General features: G+C 47.3%; 1 long non-coding RNA gene across 1 annotated transcript in view; it reads left to right on the top strand.

Moving 5' to 3' along the window:
- Positions 1-1355: 1355 nt before the first annotated feature.
- LOC138762182 (uncharacterized) overlaps positions 1356-6865 on the top strand; it is a 79912-nt gene continuing 74402 nt past the window's right edge. Inside the window, exon 1 of the long non-coding RNA XR_011356809.1 lies at positions 1356-1424. This is a non-coding gene — a long non-coding RNA (uncharacterized lncRNA). The remainder of the gene's footprint in view (positions 1425-6865) is intronic.

The following is a 6865-nucleotide window of genomic DNA, read 5'->3' as shown; positions in this document are numbered from 1 at the left end:
TGAGTGGTTGTGCCTTGTCGACATAGTGTGGAACCCATTGGGCATAGTAAGAGAAAAATCCCAGGCAGCATCTGAATGCCTTCTGGGTGTTGGGGGCAAGTCCATGAGGGGACACATGCGGTCATGGTCCAGCATGACCACCCCGTTCTCCACCACACAACCCAGAATTGCGAGCCAAGTGGTCTGGAAGACACACTTGTCGAAATTGTAGGTCAAGTTCAGCCGAAATGCAGTCTGAAAATATTTCTCAAGGTTGGCATCATGATCCTCCATGTCATGGCCGCAGATGGTGACATTGTCCAGATACAGGAAAGTAGCAGTCAGCTTGTTCTGGTCCACCATCTGGACCATTTCCTGCTGGAAGACTGCGACGCCATTTGTGACCCCAAAGGGTACCCTGAGGAATTGATACAGCCGCCAATCAACTTTGAAGGCCGTGAAAGGTCGGTCTTCTCAGCAGATCGGGAGCTGATGATAGGCCGAACGCAAGTCAATGGTGGAAAATACACGGTATTGGGCAATCTGATTCACCACATCCGTGATCCATGGAAGGGGGTACGCATCCAGAAGCGTGAAGTGGTTGATTGTCTGGCTATAGTCAACCACCATCCGCGGCTTCTCCCTGTTTTTAACAACCACCATCTGGGCCTCCATGGACCCGCCACCGCTGCCAACCAGGGACTCGAGCTAGGTTCGATAATGCCCTTGTCCTCGCTTGGGATAAATTTCCTGTGTTCATAACTATATTGCTGGCTTTTGGTGGCCACAGGCTTCCAGCCAGGGGGCAGGTTTGCGAAAAGCGCTGGCGGAGCAACTCGAAGGGTGGAGAGACTACAGGTGAGGCCCCGGGGCATGGGGGCGGGAGGCTTGAGCTGCCGCTGGCAGGAGGCTTCCAGGGTGGAGTGGTTACAGACAGAGAGTGGAGTGTGAGGCCCCCCAAAGTGCAGGGAAACGGTTTGAAACTGGCACTGAAAATCCAGTCCCAGCAGTGCAGGGGCGCACAATTGGGGAAGGACTAATAGTTTGAAGTGTGTGAATGTGATGCCCTGGACTTTCAGGGTCGTCACGCAGTACCCCTATACCCCAGTCGAGTCCGATCTGGTCGCCAATGAAATTCTCTGTGCAGTGGGCAACGGTGGGCCAGGTCTGGGCGGATAAAACTGTCAGTTGACCCTGAGTCAAATAAGCAATTGGTATAGTGTCCATGCACTTTAATCAGTTCCATTGCTTTTGTGAGGAGATGGGGAAAGTCCTGGTTGAGGGTTACTGATGCAGAGACTTGTACTGGGGACAGTGGAGTCCTGTGTGATGACATCACGCAACGTGTGTGTGATGACATCACGCAAACAGTTGGGCCTAAATAGACAGTGTCGAGGAGTTGGTGTTGCTGCCTGCAGCCTGCTGGGGGTGTCAGCCAGCCAACGGTAAGTGTTGGGGGTTGCTGCTTGCCATCGGCAGTGGGGCGGTCAGCAACAGCGGGTCCCTGGTCAGCAGCGTCAGTGGTGGCGGGTCCCCAGTCGGTAGCGGCGGCGAGTCCCCGGTCACCAGCGGCGGCTGGTCCCTGGTTGGCAGTAGCAGCGGGTCCCTTGTCGGCGGCGGTGGCGGGTCCCTGGTTGGCAGTGGCGGCAGCCATTGAGGACAGGGCTTCATGAGGTAGGGTGAACATCATTGCGGCGAGGGTGGGTTGTACCTTGCGCACTCAGCGTCTGCCCCGTGACGTCAGTTGCTGCCGTGCAGTGGAGCCCTCGCTCTCATTGGACGAGAGCTCTGAGGAAGAAGTGTTTAAAATGGAAAGTGGCTATTGGGCTTCACACGAGGCACTGTGTTTACAGTGGCCATTTTGGAGCGACAGACTACAGCAAAGTGGCCGTTTTTAAGGCACTTCTGGCACCTGGCTTTTCTCGCCAGGCGGTGGGACCTGCTGTGCTTGTTCCTCCCGCAGAAATAACACTTTGGGGTTGCATCGGGCAGTGTAGCGGCAGAAGTAGGGTAGAGGGAGGGCATCCTACTCACATCAGAGTGTGGGGTCCAGCCCCGAGAGTATATGTCCATACTCAAGACTGCAGCCTCCATCGTCTCTGTGATCCGGATAAAGTCCTCTAGGTTTTTTCCCCGTGCTCTAGCAGGCACTGCCTCACCTCATTTGATCGAACCCCGGCCACATAGGCATCCTGAATGAGATCGTCTGTGGTCTCCACAGCAGTTCTGTCTGTGCCGGCACAGTCCCTGCCCATTGCCCTTAGTGCCTGAATATAAGCTCTACAGGACTCCCCGGGCTGTTGCCTCCTTGTAGCAAGTTTGTACCAAGCATAGACCCTGTTCACCGGTCGCTCGTAGAGCCCTTTCAGCACCTTAATGGCTGCGGCCTAAGTGGTTGCGTCCTGAACACTCTGGTAGACTCTCGGGGACACCATAGTCATCAATATTAGTAGTCGATGGCTGTCCTCTATCATGGCAGGGTCAGAGAACTGTAAGTATATTTCAAAGCATCACACCCAGTGCTTAAAGTCATTCGAGGCTGTAGCTGACTGTGGGCCGATGTCGAGGCATTTCAGCTGTAGCATACGCTCCATCCCTTCAAAACCTTTTAGTTAATAAAATTGTAGAGTGCGTCGAAAGAACCAAAGACTTGTTGATCCAAACCAAGGCTTTTATTTACTATAAGACTGGAGCTTATCACAAGTAGGTTGACCAGTCCAGAATGACCTGGTCTGGCTAGGAGCAATCCTTTAAGACCTGCCAACAGGTGTGGCTACACTCTCAGCCAATCACAGTCATCCTTCACTACATTGGTGATAGAATCTGTACTATCACAAAAAGTTCTTTGGATCACAGTCCAATCTCACTGGTTGCGTGCAATTCATGTACTGTGCACAGAAGTTAGCATTGACAAAGTTCACCAGTTTTTGATGCTTAATAAGCAAATGATTACCACTCAGGAGGGTTCTTGCTGGTTTTCAGAGAGAGATTCCTTTTCCAGGAGATCCACAACTGATTCCTTCTCAATCAGTCTTGCTGATAAAACTTGCCCCCTTCAGGGTTCTCCACATGATCCTCTTTCTTTCAGGTCACCTTTTACACCGCCAGTCTACTCCTTTGACCAGGCAGCCTTCCAAAGTTTGCCAGCTTGTCCTTCTGGAATGGATTTCTGTCTCTCTCCTCTTCCTCTCTGAGAGCAAAAACTCTTCTCCTCCGCCTGCAAAGCTGCTGTCAATATTTTGTTGCCTCCTGCAAAAAGCATTCTGCAAAAGTCCTGCAAATATTCTGTGTTTTAAAATGTGTGTGTGCAAGCTGCTCTAACAATTCCTCCCAAACCACCTCTAAATACTCGGTCACAATTTGCCATTGGAAATCTAATCCTAAAATTATCGGAGTGCACAGATCAGGGAGCACGTGCAATTTGAAATCTTTATATTAATTTCTCTGTACTTTCAGGGTTATTTTACAGCAACTTGTAATGTTTCATTTTAGTCCAGAACAAGCCATGGAAATTTTGTGCTTAGATAGATACAAGGTAAGATTCAGGGCGCTAGTGGTTGTAGGGTGAATATAGCTGTCAGTACTGCCCAAATTGAACAAACAGTCAATAGGCTCCCCATTTACCTCCACCTTCATCATGGAATGCTTCAGGTCATGGGGTCCATCTTGATTAATCGTCATGGACACTAGAATAGGGTCTCCCCCATGACAGTGATCTGACGGAGTTTGTCTCGTCGCTGGCTGTTCCGCTTACGATTTCAGAAGAAGTAGAAGGAGAAGAGGGAGATGAATCATTGGGGCTCTCCAGCTCAACATAGCAGTGTTGTGGTGGCGCCCCCTGCTTATTAGTAGTGCTTGAGTGCTTCTTCTTCTTCTTACTCTTCATCTCACGACATGAGCTAGGCGAGGACTCTTGCGCACAGCCCAGTGCCCTCATTTCCTGCAGTTGGCACAATTGTCTTGCCACGCGGGGCACTGAGAGCGAATGTGCAGCGCCAAACCGCAGAAGTAGCATCTTCTGTAGCGGCTTTTACGCTGCGGTTTAGTGGTGCTCAGCAGTGGATCATTGCCACAGGCGGGTCTTGGGGGTGTCACTTCAGCACCTCTCTCTTTCTCAAGGGCTTTAGCACTTTGTAGTGCAGCCTTAAGGATCTTCACTTGCTGTAGAGCTGCATTAAAAGTTAGGCCAGAGGTCTCCAGTAAATGTTGCCTGATGTACCCTGACTCCAATCCGCTTATGAATGCGTCCAGCATCAAAGATTCTCAGTGGGCTTCGGCTGTGACAGCAGCAGAAGTAGAGGCTCTGGATAGCCTTTTTAGTGCGAGCGCAAAAGCATCTTCGCTTTCTCCGGTTTGGTGTCTTCGAGGGTGACACTGATGTCTTGCAAACAAAGTGTTTTGTGGCATATCACAATAAGTTCTGAGGAGATTCAGTGCATTCTGGTAGACAGCTGTCTCCCTAACCACGGAGTAGGGTACTTCTCCGAGGAGAGCCACAACATGGTCCATTTTCACTGCGTCTTGCACAACATTATTCACTTCATGCTTCAAAACACTGGAGCCAGTGGTGAAAAATTTCTCCAACTCAGGTGGCATCTTGATCTATCTCAAGTCTTCCAGGTTTCAGGGAAGCATCCATGATTGAGAGTCTGTTAATAAAATTGATATGCCATAGATATGGACCAGACAAGCACTATACTAATACAGGGCTTTTATTAACAGACTATAACCACCACTATACTGGCCAGTGGGAAAGCATCTCCATCTGTAATATCAGTAGGGTGGAGTATCTCTACAGCCATAGCCAATAGCAAGCAGTCAGTATAATACGTGCCCCCCACCCCCATGACATTATCACTCTTTTGACAAATGGAAACTTAGAGTAGTAACAGGCTACTATTAAATACCACTCTTGATTCTCAGTGCATAAGTCTGCCCCCACTATGTGCGATGGGTTGGTAGGTACTTCTGTGGAAATCATTTCCTCTTTTTGTTGTATGTTTCTGTACTTTTGGCATATCTTCTTCATCTGAATCTCATAATTGACAGAGATCAATTGCAACTCCCAGCAGCTATCCAGACCTAGAATTGCTGGTCTGTCTGCATCTACCATCTAGAATGTGCAGAGGAGGTTCTTACCCTTATGGCAGCCATTGATCTTAGCTTTCCCTAGCTTCTTGATCATGGGTCCACCATAGGCCATTAATGTGACATTTGCTGTTTCCAAAGCACCATCGTTTGGTGCACCTTTTATTATGTTCTCTGGGAACATCTGGCGGAAGAATCTGAGTGGAAGTACATTGCTTTGTGATCCAGTATCCAACATCACCTTTAGGTTAAATATTGTAGGCTTTTTCTGGATCATCCTCTGTATTTGGATCCTGGTGTGCAACTCGCTTCCTTCTTCCATCTCACCTGACATCTCATGAAGGTGTATGGATTCTATGTCCAGTATCTGGGTGTCAGAGTCCTCATTGATGTTTCCTTCTTCTTGTCTTTTTTGCTTCACTGGTATTACTGTTTTCTTCATACCAGACTTGCACATCTTCGCCCAGTGGATTGCTTTACCACAGGCTCTACATTCAGAACCGTATGCAGGGTATTTGTTTTGGTCATCGAAGGGGTTGTTGTCTACCGCACTTCCTGCAGGTCTTGGGGGTTTGCACTTTTCTGATTGTGTTCTTTATAGCATCAACCCTTCCTTCTGTTTGCTGTGGGTGGGTCTGCATAGATAGGGATTTCATTTGCATCCTCATATCTTCGAAGGCTCTGAATGTGGCCAGCTTCAAGCTATCCTTTCCTATAAGATATTTTGGCACTTTGGGATGGGTATTCCCCCATATTAGTTGATCAACTAATCTTTCCAATATATCCTTAAATCTGCATTTTGCAGCAACAATTTTTAGTCCAGTGAGGAAGTTATCAACAGTCTCATCAGCCTCTTGCATTAAGCCTTGAAATTCATAGCATTTAATTCTACTATGAGAAACAAACTTTGCAAATATCTGCTCTGGATCATTTTTCTCCACCTCTGTAAGCTCCCAGCTATTAAATAAGTCAGGGCTTCATTCCCCTGTCCAGAGAAGTATACAACTGACCTTCTCCTCGATTGTTGCATTTTTAAAATAGCCTTTGAATGCTAAATTTCACTTCTGCTGAAACTTTTTAAATGATTCAACAATGTCTTCAGCCCCACAGTCCATCACTGGGTGAACTGCTGTTGCTCCAGCCATTTTTTTCAGTAATGTTTTTTCTCTTCTTCCCCTTCGTATTTCAGTGACTTACAATCAATTGTATGGCTTTATTCTTATTTTCTTATACCACTGCCACCATGTTATGTCTCTGAATTACTTGGGAGGCTTCTTAAATAACTTGGAGATGCAAGGTTCAAATAACAGAAGAGACTTTACTTACTGATGTTTTCCACCATCTCAGAAAAACTGCTCTCACACACTTATACATATGCCCACAGTGGGGCACTACAGTTACTACAGTGAGAAGGATGTATTCTTACGTGGATACAAAATAATTCACATTATCCTGACTATATAACATACTGTTTATTTGAATTTTGCAAATCTATGAAAACCAAAGTAAAATATAAAAAAAATATATCAAGATTGATAAGTTCCCAGGCCCAGACATGATGCACCCCATTCAGCTGTGGGAAGTGAGAAAAGAGATAGCTGGGGCAGTAGCTATGATCTTTGAGTCCTCTTTGGCCATAGGGGAGGTTCCGGAGGATTGGAGAATGGCAAATGTAGTCCACTTTTTTAAAAAAGGTAAGAGGGAGAACCCTTGGAATTATGGACCAGTGAGTCCTATGTCAGTGGTGTGCAAACTATTGTACAGAATTCTTAAGGATAGAATATAATGAGCATTTGGA

This window comes from Narcine bancroftii, chromosome 4, assembly GCF_036971445.1.
Source record: "Narcine bancroftii isolate sNarBan1 chromosome 4, sNarBan1.hap1, whole genome shotgun sequence".
In the NCBI taxonomy this organism is placed as follows: Eukaryota; Metazoa; Chordata; class Chondrichthyes; order Torpediniformes; family Narcinidae; genus Narcine; species Narcine bancroftii.
Note: the sequence above shows the minus strand (reverse complement) of the source record. Positions and strands in the feature narration are given on the sequence as shown.